We start from the raw sequence: 14755 nt of genomic DNA on the forward strand, positions 1-14755 counted from the left end.
GAACAGGCGGAGGATGGTGACAAACTTTTGGGGGCAGTCGAAACGGAGGAGGACGCTCCATAATCCCTCAAGGTTGACAGTGTCAAAGGCCTTTGTGAGGTCAAAGAAGGCCATGTACAAAGGTTGGTGCTATTCCCTGCATTTCTCTTGTAGTTGTTGCGCGGTGAAGATCATGTCCGTTGTACCCCTTAGTGGATGGAATCCGCATTGTGACTCTGGGTGGAGCTCCTCAGCCACGGGGAGAAGTCGGTTGAAGAAGATTCTTGCGATGACTTTCCCCGTGGCCGACAGCGGGGAGATTCCTCTGTAGATGCTGCAGTCGGACTTGTTCCCTTTTTTGAAGATGGTCACGATTACGGCATCCCTGAGATCTCCCGGAATGCTCTCCTCCTTCCAAATAAGAGAGATGAGGAAGTGGAGGAAGAGCATCTGGGAGGGCGCTGAGAGCATGCAGAAACCAAGCTCAGACAGAGGAAGGAGCGTGCGGCTAACCAGACTCCCCACCCATCCTTTCCCCTTTCCTTCAACGACTGTGTCCCACCTGTGACAGAGACTGTAATTCCCGTATTGGACGGTACACTCACCTGAGAACTCACTTTTAGAGTGGAAGCAAGTCTTCCTTGATTTTGAGGGACTGCCTATGATGATGATGATGATAATGGGGTATCCAAAAGTGCTCACACTACTCATCCTGCTGCCCATCTGCTGTTTGTTGTTTTAGCACAAAGGTGTTTATTCAAAATTTCAGAGAGTGCCTGTGATTTGCATTTCACTTGACATTGAACCTCTAGGTCATTATAGATTCCTTTAGAATACACTGGTTATTTATCCTCAGTATCTCCATCTATTCTTTTACATTTTTGTCACATTCTAATCTAGCTGAACATTTTGTGAAAACTATATTCATTGGGTCCAAAGCATGTTAATGTAGTGTTAATATTTGAGTTTGTACAGGGGTGGGGGGTGGGGGGGGAATTGTAAACCATGCTTGCACATGGTGAATCCATATTGTGTGTGTAGAGTGACATGTCTGCGTGTTTACTTATGAAACATGTGTACACTGGTATAATGTGGATAAAATCATGAGGAGATGGAAAATAAGGATATCAGCTATTTCTGGCCATGCTTTATGCTATAACACCTTCAAATACATAGCGGCACAAAGACTGTTCCATATTGCATTGGTCCCTCCAACTTTCTGCCTGGCCGCGGCGAAAACAGCGCTTCCCGCTAAATTGAGCAGGGGCTTTGCAACGGCGCTAACAGGTAGTGCCCCGTTCGGCTGCACCCGGTGATGATGACATTATTGCTGTGCGCAGCGCCTCATTACCGCCCCGGAAGCTAAATTCGGTCGCACCCCTGGCGCTATTTAAAGACGTCATCATTGGAAAAATTTTGAGTCGACCATTACTGTTTGCAGCTTACTACAACACAGGCAGATTTCAGCCATTTTCAGTTGAAGGTGTGTTCTGGCTGTTAAACATTTATGTCTTTCATTGAGGCAGATTTGAAACAACAACATTTATATTGTTTCATGGGGACTGTGTTGGCACTCGACCGCCTGCCTCGATGTCACCGTTGGAGGCAACTAAGGCAGAGAAAGCCGGGAGAAAGGCAAGGAGAGTGGCAGCAAAATGTGGCCAGAGGGAGGACAACAGGGCTGTCAACAGGTGACCTTACCATCCCAGGCTATTCCGGTAGCAGATCTTCTACATCAATTTAACTGTGTGTTCAAAGGCTGCGCTACAGCAAGGATGTGGTCACAGAGCTCTGCCATCTCCTGCAGCCAGACCTCGAGCCTCAGACCAGGGTGAGGACGGCCCTCTCAGTGGCAGTCAAGGTCACCATTGTGCTCAATTTCTAAGCCAGCGGATCCTTTCAGTGTGCAACAAGAGACAACTCCAACATCTCCCACTTTGCCATCCATTGCTCCATCCGCGAGGTGACAGATGCTCTGCACAGAAGGAGCAGAGAGAAGCAGCTGGGGCACGCATGTGGCTTTGCCAGGATAGCGATCTTTCCCATGGTGCAGGGTGCCACTGACCGCACCCACGTTGCTTTGCGGACACCGCATTACAATCCTGAGGAATTCCGTAATCGCAAAGGCTACCACTCACTGAATGTGCAGTTGGTGTGTGACCACACATGCAGAATCCTCACCATCAATCCCCGCTATCCTGGCAGCAGCCACGATGCATTCAGCCTGCGCTAGTGTGCCAGCTCTCTTCTAGTCACCACATGAAGCTCGCTGCTGGCTGGTTGGAGACAAGCGCTATCCGATCTCCGCCTAGCTCATGACTCCCCTCTGCAACCCCAACACTCCTCCCCAGCACTCCTATAATGAGAGCTATGCTGCCAACAGGAACATCATGGAGCAGACCATCGGAGTGCTCAAGCAACAGTTCCGCTGCCTTGACTGCTCGGGAGGAGTCCTCCAGTACTCAGCTGAGCAGTGTCCCTTTTTGTTGTCGTCTGCTGCATGCTGCACAACTTGGCTATCAGGAGGGCACAGCCATTGCCACCAGGCATAGCTCCACCACCTCAGGAAGAGGAGGATGAGGAGAAGCTGGAGCAGCAACAGCAGAGACAGAGGAGGCAGCCACTCAATCGCGATTCTGCATGGGTGGTCCGCGACCATCTCATCAGACTTCGGTTCTCGTGAATTCCATCACACTTCCTGATTTCTCTGCACGTCCCCATCAGCACATCAATTTCCCCTTCCATACCACAGTCCCAAAACTGAAATGAGAAACATCACTAAAGATGAAACATTCCAATTAAAATTTATCTCATAACATTTAAGAGTATCATAAACAACAAATATATTTATCAATCACCCGTGTGCAATTCTTTAGATCCCCTCTTAACACCCGGTTTAACTATCTACAGGTCCTCCGCAGTGTGTCGCCTTTGGCTACAGCACGGCTGGTGGAAGGGTGCTGAGTCTCGGAGTCAGAGACTACAGATGCCTTGCAGGATGCCCTCGACCAGCTCTGGGCCTGGAAGGCCCGGCTGTAGATTGCATCACCTCAGGTTGGGCGGTGGCAGTGTGAGCTGGCTGGGTGACAGCAGAATGGCAGTGGTGGGTTCAGGAATGCTGTCATCCTGAAAGAGGACAGCAGATTCCTGCTCTGCTGACCCACTGCCACTGTCCCGGGGCAGCATCTCAGTATTCCCACCAATCTGCTGGAGCACAGATTAGTGGCCTGCTGCGACACCTTGAGATCCTCGGTCGACTGTGGTGGACCCAGTGGCATTGGCAGCAGTCAGAGTATGAGTGGCATGAGAGCAGTCTGAGCTTCGATGCCATCAACCATTGTCTGCTTTACAGCACTAAGCCATGTGTTGCTTCCGACTGTGCTGCAATGAAAGCTGCCATCGCCCATGACATGTGGCATGAGGTCTGGGTCCGCACGGTCTCTCTGGGAGTCCACCATCGTCTGCAGACTGGCAATGATGGGCTCCATGGTGTGCACAGAGCTCTGTACAATGCTGGAGGCAGACTCCTCCACGCTCCTTACCAATGCCGAGAGGCGCTCGGGCACCCTTGCCATTGCACCTATCATGTTGGACTGCATGGCCATCACCATTTTTGTGAATACCTCCCCATTGAGGTCCTCATCGGAGTCCTGTGCAGCAGATATCTCGCGCGAACTCTAGCTCTGAGAACTAGCTCCCAAGGTACCCTTTCCCCTTCACCTTGCTGCAGCCTGCTAGGCCCTGGTGTATCACCCAATGCAGACCCCTCTTCTAAGCTAACCTCTAAGGACCGCATAGTACCAGTCTCTGACCTGGTGCCTGCGGGTGAGAGATGCAATGACGCCGTGCTTGGGTCCTCCTCCTCCTTCTCTGCTCCCTCCTTAGTGTGATGCGGTAGCTCAGGTACAGGCTGTTCATCTGCTTGCTGATTATCTGAAAGCATAAATGGCACAAGACTCACGTTAAGCAGAGGGCAGGGGGCAGGAACTCACCTTGACCACCCAACTGAGGTCGTTGAACTTCTTGCGGCACAGTATCAGGATTCGATTGACTAAAGAAAGAAAGACTTGGATTTATATAGCGCCTTTCACGACCACCGGATGTCTCAAAGCTCTTTACAGCCAATGAAGTACTTTTGGAGTGTAGTCACTGTTGTAAAGTAGGAAACGTGGCAGCCAATTTTCGTATAAGCAAGCTCCCACAAACAGCAATATGATAATGACCAGATAATCTGTTTTTTTGTTATGTTAATTGAGAGATAAATATTGGACACCAGGGATTACTCCCCTACTCTTCTTCGAAATAGTGCCATGGGATCTTTTATGTCCACTTGAGAGAGCAGACGGGGCCTCAGTTTAACGTTTCATCCGAAAGACAGCATCTCCGACAGTGAAGTGCTCCCTCAGCATTGCACTGGAGTGTCAGCCTAGATTTATTTATGCTCAAGTCCCTGGAGTGGAACTTGAACTCACAACCTTCATACTCAGAGGCGAGAGTGCTACCCACTGAGCCACAGCTGATGGCCGACTACCGTGATGGCTGACACCTCCTTGGCCACTTCTTTCCACATTGCCCTGAAGACCTGTGGCAATGGCCTCCTTCCAGATGCAGGGAATAGTGCATCCCTCCTTCTCTTCACTGCCCCCACCAATGCCTCCAATGTCACATCATTGAATCACCTTGTCATTTCCTTTACAGCAGGATTTTCAGCAGCTATCCCAGAAAGGTGTTTCAGTAGCTCATGTGCAGCAATGCTGAAAATGAGCAGCTTACAGTTTGATAATAACCTTCCCTTTATGAGCTGGAATCAGCCAATGTGAAGGATTGAAAGATGATTGATTAATACAAATCACCTGAAATTGGGGAGTGCTCTGCCATTGGTGCCCCTGCAGCGCCCCAATAAGGTCATTAGCACCTCTTTTACTGCCCCCCTTCCTTCCTGGGAAGCTAAATCCCAATTTAGCAGAAGTTAGCAATCGTTTGCTAACCCCAAACGGGAAGCTACTGAATGTGTACAATTTCTTTGTTGAATTTTGTCGCTGGCAAATAAGAATGGAATGGAATGGCTAGCCTTTACCTGTGTCAGTATAACTGCTCCGAGTAACTTTTTAAATGTATTTGTTCACAGGATGTGGGCATCACTGGCAAGGCCAGCATTTATTGCCCATCCCTAATTGACCTTGAGTGGCTTGTTAAGCCATTTCAGAGGGCAGTTATGAGTCAACCACATTCCTTAGGGTCTGGAGTTAATATAGGCCAGATCTAGTCATGACGGCAGATGTCCCAAAGGACATTATTATTATTATTATTATTATTTATATAGTGCCTTTAATGTAATGAAATCTCCCAAGGCGCTTCACAGCAGTGTTAACAAGACAAAACAGATAAATTTGACATCAAGCCACAAAAGAAGAAATTAAGGCAGATGATCAAAAGCTTTGTTAAAGAGGTAGGTTTTAAGGAGTGTCTTAAAGGAGGAAAGACAGGTAGAGAGGCGAAGAGGTTTAGGGAGGGAGTTCCAGAGCTTAGAGTCCAAACAGTTGAAGGCACATCCATCGATGGTTGAGCAGTTATAATGAAGAGGGCAGAATTTGAGGAGCACAGACAGCTTGTGGGGTTGTGAGGCTGAAAGAGATTACAGAGATAGGGAGGGGCGAGCCCATGCATGGAGTGATTTGTAAACATGGATAAGAATTTTGAAATCGAGGTGTTGTTTAACCGGGAGTAGGTTAGAAAGCATAGGGGTGATGGTGATCATGACTTGGTGCGAGTTAGGAAAAGTGCTGCTGAGTTTTGGATGACCTCAAGTATACATAGTGTAGAATGTGGGAGGCCAACCAGGAGTGAGTTGGAGTAGTCAAATTTAGAGGTAATGAAGGCACAGAAGAGCTGAGGCAGGGCGGAGACGGGCAATAATACGGAGGTGGAAAAATGCGGTTTTAGTTATGCTGTGGATATGTGGCTGGAAACTCATTTCAGGGTCAAATATGATACCTAGGTTGTGAACAGTCTTATTCACCCTCTGAGTACTTGGATGTGCAATTGAATTGCCGTAACCTACAGGGCTACGGACCAAGAGCTGGAAAGAGGGATTAGGTTGGATAGCTCTTGGTCGACCGGCGCGGACAAAGTGGGCCTCCTTCCGTGCTGTAAATTTCTATGATTCACCCTCAGATTGATGCTAGGGAGAGGGATGGAGTCAGTGGTTAGGGAACGCAGTAAGCATTAGTGAACCAGATGGGTTTTTAATGACAATCTAATACTGATACTAGCGTTTTATTCAAGATTTATTTAATTAACTGAATTTAAATTCCCCAGCTGCCTTGGTGGGATTTGAACTCTTGTCTTTTGATTATTAGTCCAGGCCTCTGGATTACTAGTCCAGCAACATTACCACGATGTGTGGATTCATCTGGAGTCAAAAGTAGAATGTAAACTGAGTATAAACCAGCTGGCAAAGAAAGCAAAGAGAATTCCAGAGGAGGGTGGAAATAAAGATTCCTAGTACTTGAACATAAAGCATAACCCAAGTTATTTTTCCCCCGGACTGCACTCCTGCCTGCATGGTTGCCATATTTCCAAAACAGCTGCAGATTCTCCTGTAGCAGAGTTCACAGCACTGTTAAGCCAGATCCTGAAAAACTAGTTCACAATTGGCTTTGACGGATTGTAGTCCCATGGCCTGCCGAAATGGGTAGTGGCATCTTGGTAGTGCAGCCAATCAGCCTAAGGTGGCTCTTCTTGATCACCCAGGCATGCATTCTTTCATGCAGTGCCACTGAAAACAGGACATCATTGCCATCCAGTTGCTTCTGAGAAATCTTCCATCATTATGGTTAGTCAGGCATTCACCATCATGGTGATGCCACCATGGGCCTGTGATCACAGTTTCCTCATGGAAGAAGAATCTCCAACAGGATGACATAGAATCATAGAAATTTACAGCACAGAAGGAGGCCATTTCGGCCCACTGTGTCCGCGCCGGCCGACCAAGAGCTATCCAGCCTAATCCCACTTTCCAGCTCTTGGTCTGTAGCCCTGTAGGTTATGGCACTTCAACAACTTTTTAAATGTGGTGAGAGTTTCTGCCTCCACCACCCTTTCAGGCAGTGAGTTCCAGACCCCTACCACCCTCTGGGTGAAGACATTTCCCCTCAAATCACCTCTAAACCTCCCCCAATTAATTTAAATCTATATTCGCTGGTTGTTGAGCCCTCTGCTAAGGGAAACAGGTCCTTCTTATCCACTCTATCTAGGCCCCTCAATCAGGTCTCCCCTCAGCCTCCTCTGTTCCAAAGAAAATGAACCCAACCTATCCAATCTTTCTTCATACCTAAAATTCTCCTGTCCAGGCAACATCCTCGTAAATCTCCTCTGAACCCTCTCTCGTGCAATCACACCTTTCCTGTAATGTGGTGACCAGAACTGCACGCAGTACTCTAGCTGTGGCTTAACTAATGTTTTTTACAGTTCAAGCAAAACCTCCCTGCAATTTTATTCTATGCCTCGGCTAATAAAGGCAAGTATTATACATCCGCCAAAGAGAGACATTTCACCTCTGTTTGCAAGTGCAAATACCAGCATATGTATCTGCATCTGCAGACAGAGGTGAAAATATCTCTCTTGTCCAGCCTGACCTGCCTTTACATTTCTCTGTAAGTCATTCTCTTCTTGTGAAAGGTTTTGATAGATACAGAGAGAGTGTTTCCACTTGTGGGGAAGAGCATAACTAGAGGCCATCAATATAAGATAGGCACCAAGAAATCCAATAGGGAATTCAGAAGAAACTTCTTGAACCAAAGAGTGGTGAGAATGTGGAACTCGCTACCACAGGGAGTGGTTGAAGTGAATAGTATAGATGCATTTAAGGGGAGGCTAGACAAGCATATGAGGGAGAAGAGAATAGAGGTTTTGCTGATAGATTTAGATGAGGAAAGACGGGAGGAGGTTCGAGTGGAGCATAAACGCCGGCAGGGACTGGTTGGGCCAAATGACTTGTTTCTGAAAACGTATATCGTATGTAATGTAATCCTGAGAACAGTCAGATTCCTCTGTACAACTGGTTCCCCACCCCACCGCCCCACGCTCCTCCACCAGCCGTTTCTGACATTTCCTTTTATGTAGCCGTGGAATGCAGCAAGAGCAATCTAGAAATCTTCAAACCATTCTGATATTTCACTAATAGTACAGAATGACAATCTCAGCGTGTGGCACAACTTGAATAAAACAGACAACATACGGCCCCATTTTAGATTCTGGAAATACGAAGCAGTCATTTTGGAATAAGGCAGGGAGGCACAGCCTCACAGATCTGGCCCTTTTTTGAAATATTCATTCTTGTGTCCATATGATTCTTCACTGTAAAATTCAGAAGTCTCTGCAGTACAAAGGACTTGGACATTGTCTGATACAAAATATCTTGTAAATATTTTACCCAGATCATTTATCTTTCAGGTGATATTTGAGAGCTATCTTTTTACCAATTGCTGTGCTTCTCGATCCGCCCGAAAACAAAAATCATTTGTTTTCTTATTTAAATTCATGAGTTGAATCTGAAATTGCAAAGTGTGTCCAGACCAACAAGAAAGGGAAATCACATCACTAAAACATCTTTAAATATGAAAGTCATTAGTTAATAATCAATGCAACTACTCTTTTTTATATCCTTTTTCCCCAATTGCATTGTTTATAGTTCTAAAGGATAAGATCAAAAGCACAGACGTATTGATTGATGTTTGTGCTTTGAAGTGGTTTTCTTGCTAGTGCTATTTTTAATCACCATCTTTTACGATTTAGAGATGTTTGTACAATATTCCATCCCCTTTCTTCCACTCTGATAAAGCTTGGATTTTAATTAATTTAATGAGAGAGGTTGCTGCAGCATTGCGGGAGAGGTTAATTGGGAAGAAAATAAGAAGTCAGAAAATGTCAGTGTATTAGCAAGGAATGAGTCAGATAAAATAACGTCATGAGCAAGGAATGGACCCTTGAGACAGCCTGGATTCAGTTCTTGCAGTAATACTTTCCAGGAAATCATATTCTTGGAAGGAGCAATTACTGAATACCCTTCTCAGTTGTTCTCTGACTGACCTTCAAACTCTCCCAGGAATATAGGCCATTAGAAGAAAAGACAAGCTTTATAGTTGATGAAAAGCGGTGGAGCCAGGCCAGCTAATATAAAGGCATAAGAAGATATCAAATTAATTTTTTCAAACAATGCAATTTTGACATGAAGTGCATGGAGACAAAACTCTTGCTGGCTCACTGCATTTGCATTTGACATTTAATTATTATCCTCAATACTATTTCCGTGAAATTCAGACCTGGAATAGAATAGCTGAGGGATGGGTATTTTGTATTTATGGAGAGTGAAAGACAACAAGCTGAAATTGCATCCTCCTTCGCCCTTAATTGAATATTTTGCATTATTTATTAAGGAGGCGGCGGTGGTTACTCCACTTTAGTTTCAGTCTATTTTTGCATGAATTTCTTCCTCAGCGTTTCAAACATTCACAAGATTTGTAACACATAATATATGCAAACATGATTTTCTATATGTTTATAAGGCTAAATATTAATTATCATATTATGAAATAAATATGACAAATCCCCCCCAAGATAAATAAAAATCATAAGTTGTTACCAATAATGGTTAATTGTTACTTGTTCTATTTCCTCCACACTTTTTTTAATTAAAAGAACATATGGACGTACAAAAATGGTGGACATAAAAAGACCTACTGGTCCATGCAGCCTGTCCCACACAGTTGTGGTGCCTTGTGTATCACAGTACATACACTCCCCACCCTCCCTGCTTCATATAATCTCCTCTAACCTGCCTGACCTTCTGAGAATTGCCAGCATTTTCTGTTTTTATTGCTGCATCACAAGTGGCTTTGTGATGATCATCCATCATGCAACTTCCTAATAGGTGCTCAGTCGGTTCCTACAGTTATGATTAGATTGTAGAGCAAAAAAATAACATTATTGAAGTGAGCTTTATGTAGTGGGGTTTTTGAATGCTTTGTTGGTCCTTTCTGAAAAATACTGACTTGGCCAATATTGAAAGTAGAGAGTATTCCAGTTGAGATCATGTAGTAACAATATCTACTATCTACTACTTATTAGATTGATTCCTGGGATGAGAGGGTTGTTCAATGAGGAGAGATTGAGTAGAATGGGCCTTTATGCTCTGGAGTTTTGAAGTGGTGATCTCATTGAAAAGTATAACATTATTAGAGGGCTTGACAGGGTAGATGCTGAGAGGCTGTTTCCCCTGCCTGGAGTGTCTCAGAATAAGGGGTCGGCCATTTAGGACTGAGATGAGGAGAAATTTCTTCACTCAGAGAGTGGTGAATCTCTACCCCAGAGGGATGTGAATGTTTAGTCGATTAATATATTCAAGACAGAGATTGAAAGATTTTGGGGCACCAAGGAAATTAAGGGATGTGAGAATTGGGCGGGAAAGTGGACTTGATGTAGAATATCAACCATGATCTTATTGAATAATTCGAGGGGCCATATGGCTTACTCCTGCTCCTATTATGTTATTAATCTTGAATTAAAACCATGCAGATGGTAGGTGTAGTATGGATGCCACAGGAAATAAAGTAACATGCGTTGGAACATTAGAAAGTAAGAAGGAAATAATACAAATGCTGGAAATCATGATAAAATAAAAACAGAAAATGCTAGAAATTCACAGCAGGTCAGTTAGCATCTGAAATAAAACATGGGTTTTGGGTTCAAACCATCTGGTGAAGGGCACCATTTTCTCTTTTTGATAACATGAGAAGGTGGCAATTTGATCAAAAATCACAGCTTTAACACAATGATGTTTTAATTATCTTTTCTAAAAAATTCCAAAACTCTTTGAGATGCATCAGAGGTAAAATGTATTGTAGATGTTTGTACTATTGAAGGTGAGGGTTGTTGGTGCTAGGAATGGAAAATCTAGCTACATTTTAGATTTTGTTCAGGCAACCCCAGATCAGGTGTAGCATGGTCAGATGCAGAGTAAAGCTTTATACTGCCTCGATCGTGTACTGCCATCATAACTTCAGAAGAGCAACCCCCTATTAGAAACATAGAAGTATAGAAAATAGGTGCAGGAGTAGGCCATTTGGCCCTTCGAGCCTACACCACCATTCAATATGATCATGGCCACATCTAACTCCCTTTTGAATATACCTAACGAACTGGCCTCAACAACTTTCTGTGGTAGAGAATTCCACAGGTTCACAATTCTCTGAGTGAAGAAATTTCTCCTCATCTCGGTCCTAAATGGCTTACCCCTTGTCGTTAGACTGTGACCCCTGGTTCTTGACTTCCCCAACATCGGGAACATTCTTCCTGCATCTAACTTGTCCAAACCCGTCAGAATTTTATATGTTTCTATGAGATCCCCTCTCATTCTTCTAAATTCCAGTGAAAATAAGCCTAGTCGATCCAGTCTTTCTTCATATGTCAGTCCTGCCATCCCGGGAATCAGTCTGGTGAACCTTCGCTGCACTCCCTCAATAGCAATATTGCATCACTGTGAAGTTTATTGGGAAGTAAAAATGTCAAACCTGACACTGACCCACCCACTTCCGGTTTTAATGGGGGTGGGTGACCAATCCGCTCTCAAGAGGCGGGTCAGTCATTGAAATCTTTTAAGGAGGCTGCGTTCCTCCATTTTAACTGGACTTTAATTATAATTCATTTTGGTAAAAGGAGGCAAGAAGGGCCAGATCCATAAGTTAAGTGCATTTACAGCATGTCCTGTGGGCCAGGAGGACCAGGATTGCTTCCTCCAGGCCCAACAAGCAAACCTCTTCACAAACCCTGTGATCAGCTGACCTCTCCCCTCCCTCCCATCTCCCCACGATCTACCCCGACCTCCACTATCACCCCAGCCCCGCAATCTGCACTCCACAATGTTCCACCCGGCAATCTCCCCACCCCCAATCTCTCCCTCCCTCCTCCTTCTCCACTCCTCGGTTGCGGCCTTGTGCCGCAGGCTTTCCTGCCCCACAGCTGGTCAATCAGGCTGGCTGTCAGGCAGGAAACCATGGCCTAGAGTAAATAACCGGGCAGATACAACCTCCCGGCAATTTAATGTTACTTTGAGTCAACACCTGGGCAATTTATATTGTGGACAGGGAACTGGGTACCGATTGTCTAAACTTGTTTTACTGAGCATCTCTATAGCTGACAAAGAGAGGAGACTTTCATCACATCAATCTAGTCTGGATTCAAACTCATGAGGTGACCAAGCAGTGCATACAAAGTTGAGTACAAATGTTAATAAAGTTAAATGAACAAAAACATATGCCAGTTTGTAGTTAGTTTAATTTTCTTTTGATCATATAATTGAATAGCCAGCAAATTATTCCCATGTGTAGTTTCAGGGGAAGGGTATTGCTTTGTTGATTTCCAAGTGCTGTCGCTGACAGGTGTCTTGTCCTTGAGTGGCAGCTCACTGATGTAAATTAAGTGAGCCGAGCGCCTCTGCAGGAGTTACAAATCAGCTCGGAAAATGGATTCCGAGCCTCCTCCAGAAGCAGCAGCATATCGGCAGTGGATATAAATGAATTTTGACAGAGGCACTGGAAACTATTTTGTTTTGTCTGGGGGTGGGTCTGATTGCTCAGCCCACTCGTACAGGAAAACAATGTGGCTTTCACATCGCTGGCCTGAATGCACATTCCCCGCCATTGTGTATGCAATTGTAAATTTTCTACATACTCTTGCTCCACCTGTAATAACAATAGGGCATTTATGGTTCTACAAAGAACATAAGTCTTCCTTCCACTTGCCCTGGTTCACTATTACAACTGTAGTTTCTAACTTTGTTGCCAATGGGTTTATGCAGTGAATGAATGGTTAGATGAATACGGTTTTTATGCAGGCCTTTAAAATTCTCCATCCCAAAGATACAATGGGGCTGAAATTCGGTTGCTGACGCCAGTTGATAACACCAGTGGTAGGCGTTAACTGGGCGGCAGCAGCTTCACGGCCGCGTTCATACCTGGTGCGGAATTCGGTTCTGGTTTTTCAAAGAATTGCCGCTCTGCCGACTACAGCCATGGAACTCATGACGTCTCGCCAAATTCACTTTTGCCGCCTCACTTACCGGCTGGCAGCCAACATGCCACAAAAGGTTGGTGTACACAAGGCAGGTTAGGATTCTGGGTCGACATTTAAACTGAATTTCAGCTGGGGCACAGAGGTCGCAGTCAGTGCAGTGCGTGGGTGTTGGCGTGCTGTGTCTGCTGACTACTCAGCTTGACTACTAGGATTTCCCAAAATTGGTGGGCTTCAGGTCGTTGACATTGGCAACTCGTATCTCGCTGTTACCTCTGCAACTCAATGGGGGCAGTGGATGGCACACCACATCATCCTGTGGCGAAGACTTCAAAAATCAAACATTTATTTATTTAGCAGATAAACCATAGTGTTTTGTAAAATAACAGAACATAATGCCATAATCCTCAGCGAATAATCAAACCTACAAGACCCCTTCAAACATTCCCTGCGACATCCAAGTGCAACGATTGATATGAGTTCATTTTCCAACAAGGTAGCCATCTCTGGCGACTATCAAACAATTGTTTGCTGGTTCATCCAAGTGAAACTATTTGCAAGAGTTCAGATTTAAACAAGGTTTAACAAGGTTAGCATCTGTGGCCACCATCCCCCAGTTGTTGAATGGGTTTTTCTGAGTGCTTTCCCACCTCTTCCCTTCTCCCTCCTCCCTCCTCCCACGTCTATTGCTCCTCCTCAATGGGTTCTTGGGGCCTGCAGCAAGGTCGGTAGTCAGCTGCACACTTTGAGCCACTGCCACACATGATGGCCTAGCAGGATGTCCCCGAACAGCTCGGGCCCTGGAAGGCCCGGCTGCGCACTGCATCAACTCAGCATGGGCAGCAGCACTCTGGATGGGTTGCAGAGAGCAGCAGGTGTAAAGGCGGAATAATGTCATCCTGAGAGAGGGCATCAGGTTCCGACACACTGCTACTCTCCTGGGGCAGAGCCGCAGCATCTGGAGAAATCTGGGTGAGCACAGACTGCTGCCCTGCTTCGACAACGTTAGATCCCTGTTGAACTGATGGGGCCCCAGACACGATGGCAGCGGTCAGTCCATCCGTGGCATCAATTTGCCTCTGCATTAACACAGGCTGGAACTGCAGCACGCCACAGAGCTGACTGATGCCACCATGCACTGACGACATGACATTATAAAGGCCTCCAATAGCGTCGGCCTGGTGCTCAATGGCTACTGCAACGTCAGCCATAACACGTTGCCTCCATATCTGAGACCACATGGCCACTTGTTACATCCGACATCCATTGGTCTCTACCAAGATGGGTTCGGTGGGCTGCTGAGAGGCAGATCCAAACCTTGAGGCGGTCTCCTCCATCCTCACGGCAAGTTCACCAAGAGTCTTGGGCACCCTTGCCAGTGTACCCAGCAGATCGCGATGCAACCGCAATGATTGTCTTGCGACAGCCCGTAATTCAGCCTCACCATCAAAGTGCTGCTGAGCATCACTCGGGCACACTCTCCCTCCGGGGGGCTGGCGTTGCTGCAGGCCACTGGGTCCTGGAGCATCACCCATCTCTGCCTCCCTGACCACGCCTTCCTCAAGAAAGCCACTGCCTCCTGTGTGAGATGTCCTCCTCCTCCTGTGCAACATCTCCCACAGTCAAAGGCTGACGTGCAGGCTCCAGTCCATATGGTTGATCATCTGAAAGCACAAAGCCAGAGAAGAGTGATTACTGCAGGGGATGG

This window comes from Pristiophorus japonicus, chromosome 17, assembly GCF_044704955.1.
Source record: "Pristiophorus japonicus isolate sPriJap1 chromosome 17, sPriJap1.hap1, whole genome shotgun sequence".
NCBI lineage: Eukaryota > Metazoa > Chordata > Chondrichthyes > Pristiophoridae > Pristiophorus > Pristiophorus japonicus.